The sequence below is a fragment of the Camellia sinensis genome, chromosome 6 (genome assembly GCF_055761805.1).
Source record: "Camellia sinensis isolate YWXY chromosome 6, ASM5576180v1, whole genome shotgun sequence".
Classification (NCBI taxonomy): Eukaryota; Viridiplantae; Streptophyta; class Magnoliopsida; order Ericales; family Theaceae; genus Camellia; species Camellia sinensis.
In genome coordinates, this window is record NC_138966.1 from 197,435,693 (window position 1) to 197,457,793 (window position 22,101).

General features: G+C 38.9%; 1 pseudogene; it reads left to right on the forward strand.

Annotated features, from left to right (window-relative positions):
* The first annotated feature begins 9,552 nt into the window (after nt 1–9,552).
* On the forward strand, nt 9,553–21,988 carry LOC145793981 (putative histone-arginine methyltransferase 1.3; annotated as a pseudogene).
* The last annotated feature ends 113 nt before the right edge of the window (nt 21,989–22,101 follow it).

The following is a 22,101-nucleotide window of genomic DNA, read 5'->3' on the forward strand; positions in this document are numbered from 1 at the left end:
ATCCTTCGGAGAAATTGCATCAGACTGGTTTCACAAGTTGCCGAAAGGAACTGTGAAAACCTGGGAAGGCCTGGCAGAGATGTTTGTGGCCAGGTTTGTGACGAACAAACTATAGCCGTTAAGGGTAGACGCCCTGATGGCTCCGAAAATTGGCAAGGACGAAAGCCTGAGAGCCTATGCTAAAAGGTATTATGAGGTATTCAAACGAATACCCGAGTGCAACCAAGAGGTGGCGGTCGTGTCTTTCAAGAATGGCCTAAAAGATGATTGTCTACCACGAAAGTCATTGGCAAAGACATTGCCAAAAAGCATGGAAGAGCTCATGGCCAGAATTGAGAAATATGCCAGAGCCGAAGAAGACACACCAGGGACTAAGGAGACAAAGCAAGAGAAAGGAAACAGCTCGCCAAAGTGAGGCCGAGGTAACAATGGATCCAACAAGCAAGAGATAGGATTGAGGGCTGCACAGGCAGTCACAACTGTTTTCCGAATTCCAATTCACAAAGACCTGGATAAAATCTAAACCCAGCCCTATTTCAGAGCACCAGCAAGGGTACCAGGAGAGTTTATGGGAAGAAGTCTTGGTAAGCATTGTGCTTACCACAATGAAAATGGGCATCTGACTCAGGGTTGCATAGCCCTGAAAGCACACCTAGAAGACCTGGTAAGGCAAGGCCATTTAAGGGACCTTGTAGATGAAGCTAGGACAAGGGAAGAGCAGGCAAGATTGTCTCAGGCACCAGTAGCTCCATCTCTTCCAGCACAACAACCGCAGGAAGGAGGACCTCGGGTAATTAATGTAATTCACTCGAAGGTCAACAAAAACGAAATACGGGGGGAGACCCAGAAGGTAAAGCACTTGCAGCATGTGTACTAGGTCCGGAAGAAAAGACCTCGGGCCGAGGAGTTCCAGGGACCAGTAGTGTCATTTACTGAAGCCGACCTTGAGATGGTGCAGCATCCACATAACGATGCCTTGGTAGTATCCCTTCAAGTTGGGGAGTGCCAAGTGAAGCGTATCCTAATTGACCAAGGCAGCTCTTGTGACATCATGTATGCCAGGTGTTACAAGGAGCTTGGCCTTCACCCAGACGATATGGAGCAATCCAACAGCCCAATGGTCGAGTTCAATGGAACGCCGATGTGGCCACTGGGAGCAGCAAGCTTGGAGGTGCAGGCTGGTGCCAAAAGGTAAAGACAGAGTTCACCATAATCGACACACCCTCCCCCTACAATGCTATCTTGGAAAGGCTATGGCTGCACGCAATGGGGGCCGTTCCCTTAACGTTGCATCAGCTATTACAGTTCCCAACAGAGCATGGGATAGAGGAGGTCAGAGGGGATCAGCTGCAAGCAAAGAACTGCTCTATGACAGCAATGAAATCCACCTGCAGCATATGAGAACTAGAGACAGTAGAGATCGAAGACGAGGATATGGAAGTCCTAGATGACGTCGGCAAAGAGCCAGCCGAGAAGAGTGAAGAAGCCCAGAAGAAAATCCTTGTCCAGCAAGGGGATGAGGAACGCTTCTTCTTTCTCAGCTCGGGCTTAGCTGAAGAAGAAGAAGAAAAAGAACTTCAGGCTTTCTTGAGAGCAAATATTTAGGTGTTTGCCTGGACGCCTTACAAAATGCCTGGCATTGACCCTGAGGTCACTTGCCATAAACTGAACGTAGACAGGTCAGCCAAACCAGTAATCCAACGGGCAAGAAGACCGACGTTGATGCATGTTGAGGCAGTGGAAGAGGAAGTAAGCAGACTTTTGGAGGCCGGAGCCATTTGAGAGGTAAATTACCCGACATGGCTATCGAATACAGTGGTGGTGAAGAAAAAGAATGGTAAATGGAGGGCCTGCGTGGACTTTACCAGCCTAAACAAGGCCTGTCCCAAAGACAGTTTTCCTTTACCCAAGATTGACCAACTAGTGGATGCCACTTTAGGGCATGGAAGGATGAGCTTCCTGGATGCTTACAAGGGTACCATCAGATAGCCATGTACGCCCCAGATGAGGAGAAGACTGCGTTTATCACCCCAAAAGGGCTGTATTGCTACAAAATGATGCCTTTTGGGTTGAAAAATGCAAGAGCAACTTACCAGAGATTGGTAACCAAGATGTTCAGACACCTAATTGGCCAAACAGTGGAGGTATACATTAATGACATGGTCGTGAAGACCAGGGAACCTAAGGACCATCTAGAAGACTTAAAGACAATCTTTGACATCCTAAAAACATATCGGCTCCGACTCAATGCATCGAAGTGTGCATTCGAAGTTGGATCTAGTAAGTTCTTGGGATACTTGGTGACCAGAAGGGGCATTGAGGCTAGCCCAGGTCAGATCAAGGCCATCCTAGAGCTAAAGAGCTCAACGTCGACAAAACAGGTGCAAATGCTGACTGGAAGGCTGCAGCCCTGAATAGGCTCATAAGTAGAAGCTCAGACAAGTGCAAACATTTCTTCAGCTTAGTGAAAAAAGCCACAGACTTTTTATGGACCAAAGAATGCGAAGTCACCTTGACCAACTTGAAGAGGTATTTGACCACAACTCCAGTTCTCTCAAATCCAGAACCTGAAGAGGAGTTGTTCCTGTACTTGGCAGTTTCGGAACATGCGGTAAGCGCAGTGGTAATCCAAGAAGAAAAAGGGGAACAAAGGGTTGTTTACTATGTAAGCAAAACCCTGGCTGATGTAGAAACCAGGTATTTACCCTTGGAGAAGTTAATGTTGGCTTTAGTAATGGCCTCAAAGAAACTGAACCATTACTTTCAAGCCCACAAAATTGTGGTGCTAACTGAACAACCTTTGAAGTCCCTATTGCAGCAGGGAGATCTGACAAGAAGAATAGCCAAGTGGGCAGTGGCCTTGGGCTAGTATGACCTAGAATACAGACCCAGAACAGCAATCAAAGACCAAGTTTTGGCTGACTTCGTGGCCGAGTTCACACCAGGATCTATCGTACATCGGGCTCCGTTGAGCCGAGGTGAACGATGTCCAAGCGAGCAAAGAGGGGCCCAGTCGAGGGCAACGGAACAGAGGAAGGGTGAAAAACTCAGACCCTGCAGCATTTACATCGGCGACTCCTTTCGACTGTTTGTTAATGGGAGTTCAAATCGACAAGGAGCGGGGGCAAGAGTAGTACTGGTATCTCCAGATGGACAGATACTAGAACAATCCATTCGTTTGGGGTTCAAAGCCTCAAACAATGAAGCAGAGTATGAAGCATTGATTGCAGGACTGAAAATAGCAGTAGCAGTAGAAGCAGATGAGGTGATAGTCTTCTGTGACTCTCAGCTTATAGTCAACCAGACAACACGCGAGTTCACAGCCCGAGACAAAAGGATGCCAGCCTATGTAAAGGAGGTCGGCAGATTGGTGGCCCTGTTTCAGAATTGTCGACTACAGCAGATTAGCCAAGATGATAACAGTCACGCTGATGCCCTGGCTAACCTGGCTAGTGCAATACAACCTGGAAAGGCAAGGACGATAATGGTTGACTACTTGTCAGGCCTAAGTATCGAACCACTAACCACAGCGCATGAAGCAATGTGTGTGGACATGGGGCCAAGCTGGATGGATGCAATAATAACATTCCTGAAAAAACAAAAACTGCCAGATGATCACAAAGAAGCACACAAGATCAGATTGAAGTCGGCAAGATTCAGTCTAACAGCAGAAGGACATCTCTATAGAAGATCCTTCACTGGGCCCCTTTTAAGGTGTATACATCCTTCACAAGTCGAAGATTTTTTGTACGAAATACATGAAGGAGTATGTGGGAGCCACGCTGAGGGAAGATCACTTGCTCATAGGGCCATTACCCAGGGGTATTGGTGGCTCTACATGCAAAAAGATGCAGAAACCTATGTCAAGAAGTGTGAAAAGTGCCAAAGGTTTGCACCACTGATACACCAACCAGCAGCAAACCTAAACCCCAGTATCCAGTCCTTGGCCGTTTGCCCAATAGGGCATGGATCTTGTTGGAAAATTGCCCCAAGCAACTGAGCAAAGAAAGTACTTGCTGGTAGCAACAGATTACTTCACCAAGTGGATAGAAGCTGAACCCCTTGCCAAGATCCAAGATGTGGATGTGAAAAACTTCATATGGAGGAACATCATCACCAGGTTTGGGATCCCAAGAGCAATAGTTGCAGACAATAGAACACAATTTGACAGTAAGCTAATCAAAAGCTTCTGTACAAAATTCAAAATCAAGAATTACTTTTCGACCCCAAGTTTTCCTCAAAGCAATGGACAAGCAGAAGCGACCAACAAAGTTATCTTGGATGGGATAAAGAAGAGGCTGCAAGCAGCAAAGGGAAAGTGGGTAGATGAATTGCCCAATGTACTCTGGGCATATCGGACTACGCCGAGAAGATCAACGAGGGAATTCCCGTTTGCCATGGCTTATGGCACAGAAGCAGTCATTTCACTGGAGGTCGGCATCCCAGGAATCAGAACCCAGGCAGTGGAGAATGGAATTGATGATGTAGTTTTAGCCCGAGATCTGGATCTTCTAGAAGAGAGAAGGGAGAAAGCAGTAATTCAGCTGGCAGCATACCAACAGCAACTTACCAGGGCTTATAATAAAAAGGTCAACGAAGGGAGTTTCAAGTCGATGACCTCGTCTTGAGAAAAGTCGTCGGCAATCAGAAAGATCCCAGAGAGGGCAAGCTTGGCCCGAATTGGGAGGGACCCTACAGAATCATCTCGGTATTGGGCAATGGAGCATATCGACTTGAAGATAATGAAGGCAAAGAGTTGCCAAAGCTCTGGAATACTTGCAATTTGAAATTTTTCTATTAGACTTTTTTTCTTTGTTATTAGCCGAAGTAATAAATAAAATTTTAGCTTGATTTTTTACATTTGTGACTGATAAGATACTTGACGATGTTTCTGGAATACATGCATAATGAGAAACCATTAGGGGGCAGAGAGCTAGAAAATGGTTCCTGGAAAGGTAGAAATTACAAGCTAAAATATGTTTAACACTTGTTGAAATTTGTGAAAATTTTACAAGTTGAAGTTAAACCGAGGTCATGTTTAAACTTGTTGAAATTTGTGAAAAATTTACAAGTTGAAGTTAAACCGATGTCATGTTTAACACTTGTTGAAATTTGTGAAAAAATTACAAGTTGAAGTTAACCGAGGTCATGTTTAACACTTGTTGAAATTTGTGAGAAATTTACAAGTTGAAGTTAAACTGAAGTCATGTTTAACACATGTTGAAATTTGTGAAAAATATACAAGTTGAAGTTAAACCAAGGTCATGTTTAACACTTGTTGAAATTTATGAAAAATTTACAAGTTGAAATTAAACCGAGGTCATGTTTAACACTTGTTGAAATTTGCGAAAAATTTACAAGTTGAAGTTAAACCGAGGTTATGACTAAAAGAAAAATTGGTCTAAACATTTGTTGAAATTTTTTAGAAAAATTTACAAGTTAAGACCAAGGTTATATTAAAAGAAGTACTTATGTACTTGCCGCGATAAACCATTGATGGGTATAATCGAGGTATTTCACCCCGAGAAGATTGCACAGACTAAGGTGTATGTTGAAGACATGCAAATTATTCTAAGTATAGAGTCATGCAATGAAGACAAACAAACAAGCATTCAAAAAGAGGAAGTTGTATTTACATTCGAAAGAAGGCACATCGGCCAGACAGAAAGCTTACATTGTTTCAAAGAACGAAAAAAGTATAAGTTACAGAGAAAAAAGAGAAAAGGATCAAACTAAGACTCTTTGGCGTCTTTAGGCGGTTGGGTTTGGAGTTCGGAAGATTGTTGAGAAGACATCTCGGCAGCCCTCTCAGCCGCAAGCTCGGCATCGATTTCTTGAAGAGTTTTGTTGAGGCTCTTGTCGGCAATAGGCACATCCGATGTTGCCTTCTCAGGAACAGTGTCTTTGGAGACCTCACCCTCCTCGTCCTAAGTCAAGTCTAGGACTTACTCATTTGGAGTAGGGGACTTGGCCCCAGCAGCTTCCTTTGATTTCCTCACCAAAGCTTCCTCCTCAGACTCAGAATCGTCTTCGGACTGGCTTGGAATAGGGGGGAATGGCAGGGGAAGAACGTCGGCATTCTTGAGGGAGGAGTCCTTAGGGACGTCAAGATTTTTTAGAACAGCCATCCAACCAAGGGTGAAACCCTTGTTGTATGCCTACTTCACCTGCTTTTTGTAGTCCGCCGTGACATCGGCCACCCCCTCATTGTATGTCTTTTCATCTGCGGCCTTGATCTCGGCAGATTTTGTGGCCAAGGCATCTTGAAGTTCTTTTTGGGCCTCGGCCATCTTTGTCTCGGCCTCTTTCTTTTCAGCCATGAGGACCTTGGCAATAGCCTCGGCAGCATCAGCTTTCTCTTCGGCCTCATCTTCAGCCTTGATGGATGCCTCGACCTGATCTGACATGGTCTTCATCTTTCCCTCGGTCTTGTTGAGGGTCTTCTGTAAACCAGAGACCTCCCTGATCTTGTCGGCCAACTCATTCCTCATCTCAAAAGATTGCATTGAGAAGGAGTGGGCGTGCTGGATCGCTTGAAGGAAAATGGACAGAGCAGAAGTTATTAGAAAATTCTCTAAGTATGAAAGAATAGAGAAAGAAAAATACCAAGTGTAAGAGACTTACTTGAACAGAATGCTGGAGCATTAGAGCAAAATTTTCGTATTCGCTCATCTTAGCGTTACGATTAAGAACTTTGGGCAGAAGCAAGGCAGTGGAGAGAGCAACGCCGACCTCAATGTCATCGGCGCTATTACTAGCCTTAACTGGCTTGTTATCAATTGTGATTGGCGGGGCTAAAGGGGAATCATGTTTTAATGGCCCCGAGGTGGTCACAGAGGACGACTTTTGCCTCTTTGATCTGGTAGATTTTGATGGTTAGGCCTCGGCGGGCCTCTTCTCGGCAACAGATGGGGTCTTCTTGCTCTCGGCCAATTTAGAAATTGGCAAGGTGTCCTTAGTGTCAATCTGAGTCACTGTTGCCTTGGGCTGAGCCTTCTTCAGACGTTTTGGCTTTGGCTTTGGTTGAGACTGGGTTTGTGCTAGTTAAGCGTCAACTGAGTCAGGGATGTTGGCTAGAAGATCTTCAGCGACAGCTTTCTTGCAACCCATCTCGGCGACAATTGCAGTTCTACAATGGCGTTGGCGTTGAGATGGTGGGATCAGATATAGAGCCGAGGTTGACAGTTGCTCTGCTGGATCAGAAGTCAATCCTTGATCTGGCCGAGATGATGAGGCTTTTGAAGGAGTTGTGGCGGAAGGAAGAGACTGACTCTTCTTTTTCTTTGGAACGTCGGGAAGCACCGACTTGTAGGTCGGGATGAAGTTCAGAAGCAAGGGAGCTCTCCGCTTGTGAACTGGCAGATCCAGTAGCTTCTTCAAGTCCTTGCTGGGAAAGAAGGACATACGAAAGCCCTTCGGTGGTTGTGGAAGTACTGCAAAAAGAAGAGCACAAACGTTAAAACAAAGTATTGAAAACTTCAAAAAAAAGTGTTAGAAGGTAGCACTTGGCTCTTACCATTACCCTCTACGAATATTGTTCGGCTGAAAGGGTAGAGGTGAAGGTCATCATCTGGAGCAAACTCCCAGTTGCCCGAGACAATGAAGTAATCATCCCCGGCTCCCTTGTTAGAGTCTGGGAGGTCGGCAACAAGTTTGTATTCAGTAGACCTCGGCTTAAGATAGTAGACATAGCCTTTTTCTAATTTGAGGCCACACATGGTGTAGCAGTATTGGATGTTGGCTAAAGTCACCCTAGCATTTTCTCTGCGTGCTAAGGCTATGATACCATTAATGACTCTGTATGAGTTAATGGTTAACTGCATTGGGTTAAGCTTGTAATAATGAAGGACTTCACGGAAAATGATGTCTAGTGAAAGCCTGCGTCCATACTCAACGAAGGCGATGATCGAAAAGGGCATGGAGTTGACTATGGGCATCATGGAGTCATCCTCCCCAGCCAACCTAAGGTGAACGTCGGCTGGAATGGAAAACTCTCGCCTAAAGTATTCCAACTTGGTCGGGGTATCTGCCCTATGCTTCCACATACCCATGACGTCGGCTTGATTAAAGGTGTTGGATTTCAAAGGGAAGTGTTTTGAAAAGGTTTGAGGGACCTCGGCTAAAACCTAAAACTGTACTATGATAAGAGTTTGTACGGGTCTAAGGGGAATTTGTGTCAGTTCTTCCTAAGGTTTGTAAGTTCTATAGGCAAATCCCAATCCTAAGTCTAGGCAAGTGAAGATTGAAGGCAAGAATCTGGAAAAAACACGGCAAACAGAAACAGGAATGTGATTCAGAAACAAGAACAGTGACGGAGTCGTCAAGAACACTGACAAAGATTGTGCAGGTGTGTGAGGCCAAGAACAGTGGCAAAGATCAACAGATATGAAAGCAGTGTGTGAATAATCAAAAGTGGATTGGGCCAAAAATAAAATCACGATGAAAATATGCCCAAATGCATGATTGAGTTCATATACACAGATTTGTAAAAATATGAACGAAGCCACAGTAACAGAGCACGAATGTAACAGAATTCAAAGAAAACCAAGAACCAGGATGAAAACAGTAGCTTACTAGAGACGTGAAGCTGGTGTTGAAGACGCCGGAGTCAGGAGGCGGTTACGATCGGAAGAGGACAGCGAAAGCTTCACCGAAGGAGAGGAATAAAAATGGTTACAAAGCTTAAAGATCTGGAACAATGGCGGATTTGGAGAAGAGAAGTTAGAGAGAGAAAGAGTTGGGAGCTTGAGAACAAGGATGCAAAAAGTGAAGAGACGGAGAGATAGAAGGAATTCTTGATCGAAACGCAGAGAATGGCGGCAAAATACCATCAATGAGCCTAGGATGACGTGCCTGTCAGACGGCGCACGCACGAGTGAAGCGACTTGATGGTGCGTGTCGAGAATGGTCTAGTGGGGGACAGACGCGTGGTAGAAACGGTTGAAATGTTGTGCGTGACAACTCATACTCGTGATAAAACTCTTGGAGTTCTTGGTTTAATAAAGCAAATGACCTCGGCTGGTAGAAATATCTCGACTAAATAACTCGAATAAACTAGGTTATTGGTTCTAAAAGCCTTGATGAGATAGACTACAGGACCTGGTCGTGTGAAGTCGACGTATTATTACATCGGTAATGGATGATAGAGCAAGATAGCCAACATGCTATACGATATAACGATATAAGGTCTATCACCTCAGGATGCCGAGGTAATAGAACCTAGGGGGCAGTTGTGGGGACATATTTTCCGAGTACCAATACGTGGCCAAGGTGACGCCGAAGTGTTAGCCGAGGTGCCACGTGTCCTGGTCATGATGTCGAGATCGTCTTGGCTAGGCCGAGGTTATCTCTGAAGACATCGGAATCCGGGATAAGAAAATAAGGGACAAGAGTCCTAGAATGAGAGAAGACTCCAGTTTGGGTAAAGACAAGACTCTTAGAGAGCTTATCCTAATCCTACTGGGAGTCCAAGATTAACAGTAATCCTAAGTCCATTAGAGCTAGGCTTCTATTGGGACTAGGTAAGTGTTGGCTATAAAAGAGAGGTACCCCATGGGTCTGAGGTACGCAATTTATATTCTGAATAGTGAGTTAAGCAATTTTGCTATCTTTGAGAGATAACTGACTTGATCATCGGAGTGCCCTCGGGTGGACGAACCACCGCTGAAATCTCTTCTTTATATTGCAGGTCGTTCGGGTTTAATCTATTTTGCCTGTACTCTCCAGCTAAGTACTAATTTGGCAGTGTGGTCAAAAATTGATACACACAATATCTATTAAAAAAGTGACTCATTGTGGTATTTTAGAATGGCACCCCACCCAGTCTACATGTTGGGCAATCTATTCTATTAATAGGGATGGGGAGATTATCTATTGTTTTTTATGCACAATATGTTAATTATTGTTGTTTTTGTGTATTTCTTTGATATTTATGTCAGGAACAGTTTTTAAATTTTCACTATGGACTATAAGTGGGAGGGTTGGCGTTATTTATTTATTTATTTCTTAGCGGCTTAGGTATATAGTGGGGTTGGGGTTGACTGAACCCAAGTGTAGGAAGGGTCCCTAGGAGTGCCTACATATATTTGTTTCACTGTGTTTTATCATATTTGTTGCAAAGATTAATATGTGTGTGCTTTGTTATGTGTCATTTGTTTGGGTTTTGATGTTTAAGGTTGATTGCTCCTACAGAATACATATGACTCCGTTCAGTGATGAATATTTGTATGTTGAGATTGCAAATAAGGTAAGTGAAATGAGTTGAAGCACTTGTAGGGTTAATCACTATCATGTCCCCTGTGATTAAGTGAAGGTTAAGAATGATTTGTGAAATTTGCTTGACCTCAATTGTAGGTGATTTTCCCTGCCTATTTCTTGTCCAAAGAATTCAATTTCAGTTTTTTTTTTAAATTTATTTATCAAAAATAAAAATAAAAATAAATCTGTTTTTAAATGTAAGCTGACCTTTTGGAATCTATCCAATTAAATAGTGATCGAATTAGTCTTACACCTATTTGTATGCAAATTGTAGTGCGCGCTGCATTTTACTAGGACAAAGTCCTGGATCAAAAAATCAGTGCTGTTATTTTGAGCAATTAAACAAGGAAAAAAGGGGCTAAAAACAATATTAGGTCATTGAATTATTTGTAAGTTTAGGTAAGATACATTGAATTATATCACTGCTTTTGCCCTTTGTTATTGTGCTCTTATTTAATGAAGATAATATCTTCACTAGGAAAATTTTGTCTTCTGTTTTAGAATCAGTTTATTTTTGTTTGGTCACTTGTTCCTAAATGCATCCATTTGCTTTATATTGTTTATTTCTTAGTTCCATCAAAACTTGTTTTTTGTTTTTTGTTGCGTTTTGGTTTTTTTGGCAATGAAAGTGGTCTAATATTTTTTACTCTTATCTACGCAGGCCCTCTTTTGGCAGCAACGAAATTATTATGAGGTTGATCTAACACCTTTATATGGATCTGCTTTCCAAGGGTACTTTTCTCAGGTCCGGCTTACTTTGCAATACTACAAATATTATTGAATTTTTAAGATGGTGTCACAGTTTTCTTATTATGCTTGGCTTTAAATGTCTACAAGTGCATTGTAGTGCATCTTATTTGTTGAACCTGTTCCTGATCTTTTCCGTCGATAATTTAGTTGTTGATACATAGAGTTTGCTTTGTTGAGGTTAGTTCTTTGAAGTTACATCTTTTGTACATTATGCAAAATTTTCTTATTATACAAAATCACAATGAAGAACATCACCATTTAAAAGCTCTAGAGGGTATTTTGACTAATAAAGTTGGGAGTAGAGAAGAAGGATTCATGTAACCGACCTCATTTGATGGGAGTTAAGGCTTGGTTTGGTTAAAGTTGGGATAACTGTAAGTAGTGATCATTTGAAGAATGTTAATTTTTCTTATAGGTACACACCGAGCTTATGAGTTTTGATCCCATTTGTAAGAGTGTCTTCTTTACCGAGCAGTGGAGATTTTGTCTATGCACATCTAATTCAGATTATCTACAATCTTAGATTGTACGCAATTTTGAAGAATGTGTACCTTCTAGAACGTCAATAAATTTCATTCTCTTGTTAACACTGAAATAACTAATAATTAAATCCACTAGCATAAATCATTCCCTCTGGGATTTTTTTTTTTATGAAAGGTAGCCCGCCCTTTGGATTCACTGCTGGAAAATTCACTTTTAACGGCGTTTAAAAAACGCCGCTAAAAGTATTAAAAACGTCGTTAATTTTTTTGTGGCGTTTAGTACCAAACGTCGACGACGCGGCCATCGCTATAACTTTATGGCGTTTAAAAAACGTCGTTATATTAGTATAGGAGGCGTTTTTAAAAACGCCGCCAAATGTCCTACCCTAACTGTACTATGACGTCACTCTGACATTTAGCGACGTTTTTTAAAACGCCGTCATAGACATTTATTCATTTTAAAAATCGAACCATTGGGATGGGATATAGTGACGTTCTTTAGACGCCGCCATAGCCTTTTTTTAATTTTTAGATTGTGTTAATTTTATATGGTTGAACAAAAAAAAACCTGGCAAACAATTATTAAGAACTAATTATTAATGTTTATTAAAATAATAAATAAACTAAGCTTGAAAACAAAATTAAAAATTAAAAACAATGCATTGCATACCTAAGAATAGAAACAATTCAAACTTTAAATACATCAATTAAAATCAAAATGGTCTATATGCTTGTCTAATAACTTATCCTGGTAAAGTCAAAACCATGCTGTGAAGAAATTACAAGAATTGCTTCCTTTTGAGGCTTATGATTCAACCTCACATGGACATGAAAATAATATTTATGGCTACAACCTTATCCCTACTCCATAGGAAAAGATAGACCATGCAATACAAAAAGGCAGTTAACCGCATTTCAATATCTAAAATCAGGAAAATGGAGGTAATCAATTTTAAATGTTCAACTAGGGCTAAGAACTTTCTATGAATTGCCATTAGACCATTGATAGAAGACATATATGTTCAAAACATGGTTCAATTACCATACACTATGCTTCTTGAAGAAAGAATTCAGTTAACCCTTTTTGCATAAGCAGTTCATTCCCACTGTTTACATACCCATAAGACGCTTGTAAGTTTCATTTTTTCCCAAGAAAATATCAGAGTTGGCTTCTTGCTTCTCATGTTTGGCTATAATAACCTTTTTCTGAAAATCCAATGGTATATCCTTAGGTAGCTGTGCTTGCAATTTGTCTTTGTCTGCATTTATTGATAGTTCCACACATTTTGGATCTTTATTGATGCTTCAGCTCTCGTTCTTGATAGTCTCTGCATCCTTAGCCATAGAACATCTAAGGTCTTCTCTAACATCCTGCACAGATTAAATCATGAGACACCAATCATACCATAGAAAGCAGAACTCAATTAAGTACTTACATTCGGAAAGGCGGTTACTTGCTCCATAAAAGCATCAAGAAAACCTTCCATTGATGCTCGTAAGCTGCAACAGAAGTAAATCGAATTAGCACATGGAGAGCATTCTGACAATTTTGTAAAAACTGAAAACAAATTAATTAAACATATACTTTGGAAAATACCAAAGGAGCTATATTTGACCATCACCAGCAAAACATCTATAATTGGTTCATACCTTACTTTTAATGCCTTTGGTATGCTGTGGAAAGGTGCATGATTTTATAAATATCCATAAAAGTAGATTAGAATTAGTAATCACCAAAAACTAGCAGAACAACTTATGCTTTCTTTATTCCATTTGTTTATAAACGAGTGATATAGGATTTCAGCAGCTAATATGCAACTCAAAACTCCAGAAGAAAGCTCAAATCTCTACCATTTGGGGTTGAATTCTAGTTAATAGTTCATATCTGTCTACAGCCACATCTTCCAATCATTGTCTAGAAGCATGTAGACCCATGGGTGAATGAGAATATGCAAGACACTAAAAAAAAATGTAGGCAGAATGATGACACCCCGAAGAATGTATAACAGATTATAACTGACATGACAGTTTTATAGCTCATACTAGCCTTCTATTAGGTCTACATTTTTGCTCCAAGCATTTTACATTCATGAACCCTAGTCACTACCAAAAATATTAACTTCATGGAGCTAATGAAAACATTTAACTAGTTAATCACATTTGACATTGCTACATGTCATAAAATCAGTTTGAAGTAGACACAGTAAACAAGAAAAGTCAATAACAAATAAACAATCTTCTCAGAACAAATATTAGTAAAAAATAGGAAATAAAGGACCAGACATTCTGATGGTTTTGATATACACCATAACAGAAATAGAAACCATAAGCCTCAAAAGGAAGCAATTCCTCTCAAAAATGCAACACACCAACAAACAAATTAATAAGAAAGAAGAGTGTGTGCACCTTCGCCACATACATATCTCTGCACCATTGGGCGACAGCATCATCTGTTTCAAATAATCTTTGCAATTCCTCATTCAGAAATTTCACCAGGGGTTCAAATACATCCTACACAATACAGTTCCTATCTAGTCCTTATATCCAGTAAAACAAAAGCAAACAAATTTGCCTAAATAATTACAAACTTGAAAGCTTTCATTAGTTTCTAGCACTCAAATAAAAGATTAAAACAGAATACCAAGTATGTTTATTAAAAACTAAATACAAGATATATGAAATTAACAATTACCAAAAGTGTTGCTTATAACAAAAGAAACAAAACAAAACAAAACAAATGTGACAAAACAAATAATTGAAGAGGATGTCATGATCAAAACCTTCTTCAGTGAGTATCTGCAGGCATTGTTGAAATAAACCCCCCAAGTAACCTCCAAAACACACATATTAGTATCTTAGCATTCAGTTGCCTAAAATTAGTCTTAAAGTTGGCCTCAAACAGCTGATCCAGAAATCCTTTACAGTCCCCATCTAGCATTCCTGCATTGGACTATACATTATATAGCAGGGTCAGATAAAATGCAACTCAACAAAAAAGATATATAATCATAAGAAATAGGAAACACAAATAATAAAATATCAAATCTAGTACAAAGATACATGACCAAACAATCAATGGTCTTCACTCATGTACCTCTTTTGCAGATACGTCTCCCACAGACTTTAACACATTCCACTCAGTTTTCATAACTGGATAGCAAGCATCATACAATGCATTAAATTGACCAATGTCTGACAAGGAAAAAAGAAAAGATCAGCATCAGCAACTTTGTAATCTCAATGCAAATGCAATAGAAATAGATAAGCATGATAAAATGAGATTTCATAATACGATATCAGTGGCATGTAACCCCAGAACACATTCTAAGAACTCAGCAAATTTCAAATTACCAACATTGAAAGAACAGACGAAAACTGAAATTACCAAGAGAGTATCTAACGAAAATAGATACAGGAAATCTTTAACTACAGACCTGTTTATTATTGCATCCAAAGACTGTTCTACAAAGTTAATAGAGGAAAATACAGAAGGGTTTTTTTTTTCCTTAATCATACAGTTCCAAAAATGCTAGCTTTCTAGCATTTTTGGCTTAACTAATGGCATTTTTAAGTGAAAAACTCACCTCACAAATAAGTAATAAGCAAAGGAAATGGTAAGTAACTTTTTTGTCCATACATCTATAGGATAAGTTTACTCTTGCATGTTAACAACCTATTCTAAGAAACCAGTGATGGACATAGATTTATTGAGTGGAAAGTGTACAAAAGTATGCAATTTCCTCCATGTGGTCTACAACAACAACAATGTTTTGTTAAAATTTTAATTTTAACTTCTTTTTTTAAATAAAAAATCAGGCCGTGAACTTTTTCAAATTTCTTGCCATACACAAGACCAACAGGCTCATGAGCTAAAGTAGAGTACCCATCGGGCTGAGCTCAAGCATAAATGTTTTTACAGCTCGATAAGCTCAAGCCAAGCTTGAACATGTCCAAATATAACCAAGCAACACCAAGATACTTTGTAGCCCTGTGTCTAACATGACTATAAAAGCACGAACAGTACCTCTTTCACAATAAACTTCAACATGTTTGAGAATTTTCCAACTGTGGGACTCCTTCTAGTTTCTCAAATACCATAAATGTTTGTCCTAGTGAATCATATGGAAGAGATCTTAGAGGCCTTGTTGACACTTCAGTAAATTTCTCGGTGTCAGAAGCATCCACAACAACGGTGACCTGGCAGTAAGCACAAAAAAATTGAGAGATTATCCCAAAATAATTTCAGAATAAAGGAACTACTACTTTTTTTAAGATGGTCATTACATTTTCCAGTAACTGCTCGGGAATTGAGTTTGTGCAGTTGTACTGGAACACCATATGCCTATCAAAAATGTGCTTAACAACATTAACTGCATATTCTGTTTCAGCCTCTGTAAGCTCCACAGGTGCCGAAGACTGGTACAGGAAACAAAAATTTATATGAAAAAAAAGCCTGAATCAGCAGATTATCAACAATAGTCAAAATCAGTATATATAATGGAAGGAGTGTCTGGTAAAAAACCTTGAAAAGCTTCCCAAAGCTCGAGAACTCTGGGATAGAGGAAAGAAGCTTTTCATAAGCATCAACAGTGGACGTGGGAGCAGTTGGAGCAGCACCTAAACCAGTTGGCTTTTTACCAGGGGCCTTCTTCTCGGCAAGTGGAAGAGACTTAACCTCCTTAGGTACAGAATCAATATCAAAGTCTTACACTGCCCAAAGAATTGAAATAACAGAATCAAAAAAAGAGAGGAGCATAAATTGGAGTCACAAAATGGATTGTTCATCTTACTTAAGCTACTAAAATGTTTCTAACCTTTTTGACATAGTTCTCCACAGCATCACATGCTTTCAGAAGCAGCTCAATTATCTCCAACTGAACTAAAAGGCAAAAACAAAACTAAATATCCATGTGCATTGAGATAGATTGTGAAATATTAATGCTTCAAGACACATATAAGATAAATTTACGAGTTTGAACTATCACTCAATATCATTTACCGTCCTCAACTAGAAAGAAAATGTTCTAGAGATAGAAATGAGTTTTAGACATGAAATCCACATTGAAGAACAAAATAAAGTCACAAAGGTAATTTGCAATTGTAAATTGAAAAATACAATTTATAATTGTATTTCTTGGAGATCAGCTGATGATTGGAATTCATTAATCCTATTAGTGTTTACAAATTAGGCATGAGAAACTTGACAGTGCCTAAAGTTCGGGATTGTGGTGAACAAACAAGTTTATTCAAATCCAATGGCATTTATGTCAGTTACTACCTTTTGCTCAAAAGGGATCAGCCGAGCACAGGTGTTGTGAAGGATATCAATGATCTCCGTCTGAGTCTTGTTGTCCTCGAGGTACTCAATTGCCTTGGCAGCAAACTCTTCACACAGCGTGCACACATTTTCATTTCTTCCAACTTCTTCTGAAGCTTTAATTATGCCTTCTGATTCCTGGTGATTTATCTGCAACACTGTAGCCAAAAAAACATTGATTTATTTGGATATATACTTAAGTATCATGTGCTGCGAACATTAAAATCTTAAAATTATATAAATTTGGAAGAGGAAAAAAGAAAAAAGAGAACTACCTGAAACATCAACTATCATCGTTTCTCTACTAGAGAGTTCGGTTGTCGTTAATTCTCTAGCATCACATGCCCAGCTAGTGCCCAAAATGAAAAGAACGAAGAGTCCAACCATTGCAACCATGGTGCCTGAGGCAAAAGAAATTCAATTTAACCCAAAAAGCATTGGAAAAAGAAAAACAATATGAAAGGAAAACACTCAAATCACCAATATGATAAACTTATTGACAGTAATAGATGAAAATCACAAAATATCGTAACCCACCGTTCTTAGATGATGAATTAATGAACAAAAGGCACAAACCAGGACACAGGTTTTCATAATGGTAGGACCAACTCCTAGATGCATACAAATATGAAGAAGTGAATGAAAGCCAAATCATAAGACAATGACTAATATTTACCCAATTTAAAAACTCAATTAATATAATTTGAATGAATCATATATGTACTAGATGAAATCTACTATCCATTAACTTCTTCGTTGGATCATGTTCATGTTCTTAGGTTGGACCAATCAGTTGTAAGGTCAAAAAACCTTAGCAGGTCTTTGATCCACAAAGTTTTCCTTGCTTCCCTAAAAACACTTCTTTTGATGACAATAATTTGAATTGCTAATTCTCTAGCTCAAATAAAAAATAAAAAATTCCCAAATGGTACAAATAGAAAAAAAGATCATAACTAAATTTTGCAAGAGCAGAGTACCTAAGTTTCAATTGTACCAGAATATATGAATATAATATACACTATTGTGCTATGTCTGCAAAAACATGTACTGAAAACTAAACTTATTCACACAAATAGACAAGCTCAGTCACACAAGTTTTCTCCCAAACTAGTGACATTCCACTTGTAAGCTTTAAATGCCATACCAAAATGTAAACTTTCAGTAATGAACCTGTTTTTAGCAACCATAAAATCTCCCTACGATGTATCTTGTGTTGTTCACTTGCAGATCCACACTCCATATACATCCACATAAATAAGTATATACATGGAAGGTTAAATATGGAGTGACTTGCCTCTTTCCCCAATTAAATACACGACTCCCATTCCCAGCCTGTGAATGAGCTCATAGCACCGTTCTATCTCTTTTTTGACCTTTTGTCAATGAGTTCATATTAGTGAACGAGTTTTGACAAATTTCATTAAATTGTAGAGTATGTTCCATGTTCAAAAAAAAAAAAGAAAAAAAAAAGGGTTAATATAGCCAGATGAAGTAGCACCACAATGCCATGTATGAGCAAATTCAAGCAATCATTTTTTAGGGATTCAAGAAGTTACGAAAATATGAAAGTGCTTCTGTACTAAAGAATGATGTAGAAAAACAACTGAACTGCTATATATGCTTGAGATCATAAGTCCTAATATGGCAATAAGAATGTAGATAACATATTACTCTCTTATTCATCCACTCGTCCATCAAGTCTGTCTCATACCACACACACAGCCACGCAGAGAGAGACAGAGTGCACAGAGCTTCACACACTCTTATTTTTGAATTAAGGGTTTCTGTTAATTTTGAAAACTTACAATTTTTCTGTCTCTGTTTTCAATTTTGTATATTAAAATAAGCCTAATCATTTTCAACCTCTTCTCTTTGCATTTTGACTACCAACTATAACTAGATTAGTGGATCATTGAACATTAGCAAATACATGATAAACCAAGTCAACTAGCAGCATCAGGAACATGAAAATATTAATTGTTTACCTTAAAATAAGTTGTTATTTTGCTATTCAAATAGCAAACTACCTCAAATTCGCTATTAAAATAAGTTGAAAATAGTAAAACAAATCCATTGGCATAAACTATTTGAAGGTAAACTCATAACATTCAAGGATAGATTGTCAATAAGTTATTACACTTGTTCCATGAATATGGCATGAATTGATAACACACAAAACATAGCAGCAGACCTCATCAAGGATGTCATTTATATATGCAAAACATTGAGTAATCAAATTCCCTCAAAAATCAACAATCAAAAAGAAGACTATACCCAAAAAAAATCCCAGCGAGTTTTCAGATCTCAAACAAATAAAAACTGTCAGATCTGAAACATGTATTTTAGAATGAAAATCTCATATCTAAAAGGATATTGTTTCGAATGAAAATTTTTAATGAGGAAAGACTATATATTTTCGAATGAGAAATTTCAAATCTCAAACAAATATTTTTGAATGAGAAATTTCAAGTCATAAATATATATTTTTGAATGAAAAATCTCAGATCTGAAACATATATTTTTGAATAAGAAATCTAAAATCTCAAACATATTTTTGAATGAGAAATCTCAGATCTGAAACATATATTTTTGAATGAGAAATCTCAGATTTGAAATCTTAAACATATGTAAACCCTAGGAGAAGAATCGACGGAAGGAAGAGCTTGAGAGAGAGAGAGAGAGAGAATACGAAATTGAGATTGTAGACAGTGGTGCTCACCTTAGTCAACGATGCAGATGGTGGTGGCGGTGGAGGTTCCAAATCGAGAGAGAGAGAAAGAACTTCGAAATCGAAATCACTCTGAGGTTGAATCGTAATATCTGAGAGTGAAGGGTTTAGAGAGAGAGCCAGCGATCAGGTGAGTGAGAGATTTGAGGGATTGGTTTCTCTGAGACTGAAGCTTTCCCAGATTCAAAATGAGGGCTTGAAGAGAGAGAGAGAGAGAGAGAGAAGGGTTCTCTGATTCTCACAGAGCCAAGAGAGAGAGAGCGAGGAATAACATTATTGTAACACATGTGAAGGCGTTGAAAAAACGACTTCGATTCCCTAAACGGTACCTTTTTATTCAAAATAAAATGCGACGTTTATAAAATGTCGTTAAATGTTAAAAACAGTGACGTTTAAAAAAGCGCCGTTAAATGAACGCCATTAAATCCTATATTTCCTGTAGTGATTGCCACCCTCAAAATCTTTTCAAAAATATCGAAATGACATTATTTAAGATATCATAACTCAAGCAGATGGTCTCAAGGCTTGTTTGAGATGATTTTATTTGTGGCAGTTCAATGTTTGTTGAAGTGTGTCATTTTGGAAGAATCTGTTATTTGTCCTTCATTAGAAGAGTTAGACCATGATGTGGATGTAGTCTGTGTAGAAAGAAAAATTAGGAGAAACTTTTAAGGGATTCTAGTTGAAAGTAGAAACTGTGAACAATCACATTGTTAGATTGTGGTAAATCCTGATACAGTCAATGACAGAAAAAAGCTGCCTGCAGCTTCCACATATGAATTGAATTAGGTCAATTTGAACACTCATATTATAAATGTGTTGGCAGGAAAGCATTGTTGAATGGTTCTTGAAGCTTTCAAGTACAATGTGTGTGTGTGTGTGCACTCCATGGTTACCATCAACTTGATAGTAAAGCACTGTTCAAAGGTTCTTGAAACTTTTGAGTACATTGTGTCTGTGCATTCACTTCTGTCCGTCATGTTTATTGACAGTAATTATGTTGGTTTTTCTGTTATTATCATGGTGACCTTGAATGATATCTCTCTCTCTCTCTCTCTCTCTCTCTCCCCTTTACTTTCTGTACAGCCAGTGGTGGATGCTTTGATCCTAGTCTATTGGTGGCTCCAGCAATATCTCATATGATTAACTTCACTTCTATAAAGGTATAGTTAACTGTCTAAATAAGAACTATCACTAGCCAATCACAATACTTGTTATAGTATTTATAAAAAATTACTTGTTTCTTTATTAGCATAGCAATTGTTCTTTCCTAGTCCATGACTGGTGGCCATTCTTGGATTCAAAGAGGTCAAGTTAAAAAGGTTTTGTGGAATGGAATTACTGTTTCTGTAACTATGGAACTGCTGAAATTATGGATCACAACGGGGGTCTACTAGGGTACAAAAATGTTAGAGGATTTGATAGCCGCTCACATTGTCTTTCTTTGCAGGGTATATATGACTTTCTGTTTTGCAAACTTTGTGGGATTGTTTGGGTGATGGAATATGATGCAACCTGATTATGAAACTATCCATAGAGGCTGTAATATATCCATGTTGAATTGTATTTAAGTATGAAATAAAGCTTGATGATTGTCTTATATTTTTCATTCTGCAGGAAGAGGAGTTGTATGAAATTGATGTTCCATTGTATGAAATTAATATATCCAGTGGGTACTAGAATTCATGGGTTGGCGTGTTGGTTTGATGTATTGTTCGATGGGAGGTAATCATTTGATGTTTGATTAATAATGTTCTCTCTCGCTCTCTCTCGACCATTGTTAATCCCTCGTTCTACAGTATTGTACAAAGGTGGCTGAGCACAGCTCCTGATGCGCCTACAACCCACTGGTATCAGCTGCGTTGTGTCCTCTCTCAACCAATTTATGTCATGCCAGGACAAGAAATTACAGGCCGACTCCACATGATTGCACAAAATGCTCAGAGTTATTCTATTAACTTAACGATGACAAGTTAGTGTTCATGATCTAGCTAGTTCAGTTGTATTTGTTTGTTAATAGGATTCTTTAAATGATCTAATTAGTGGTAAATGAACTTAAATAGCTAAAAGTTGGGGCGCTGGTGCCGGACAAGGAGGAATAGTCCGGACATCATCCGGCAAATTTGATCTCAAGGAGCCCTACTACGGAATGTCTCAACCCCAAGCCTACTCAATCGCCCAAGATCAGCCAACACATCATCTAACAAATACACAGGTATTGAATCATCCTTGTCATCTTGTTGTGATCCTTATGATTTGGTTTTGAAAGAAAGGGATAATGGCACACCATGCCTTGCCATTGTTTCACTTTTCCTATGAATTTGGTCGTTTTCCTAAGTGTTGGTGACTTGGTTTACTGCTTGGCAAGACATACAAATACAATCACAGGATGAAGAAGGATTTGAGTTGATGCATCAACCATCCCAAAATGTGGATATTGAGTACATTGAGTGAGTCACTGAAAAAATAAATAAAAAGAAAAGAAAGAGAAGTTACTAAATACTGATTGATTCCCTGTGAATCATATCAAAACGATTAAACTAGTTGAATAATCAAATATGGCTTGC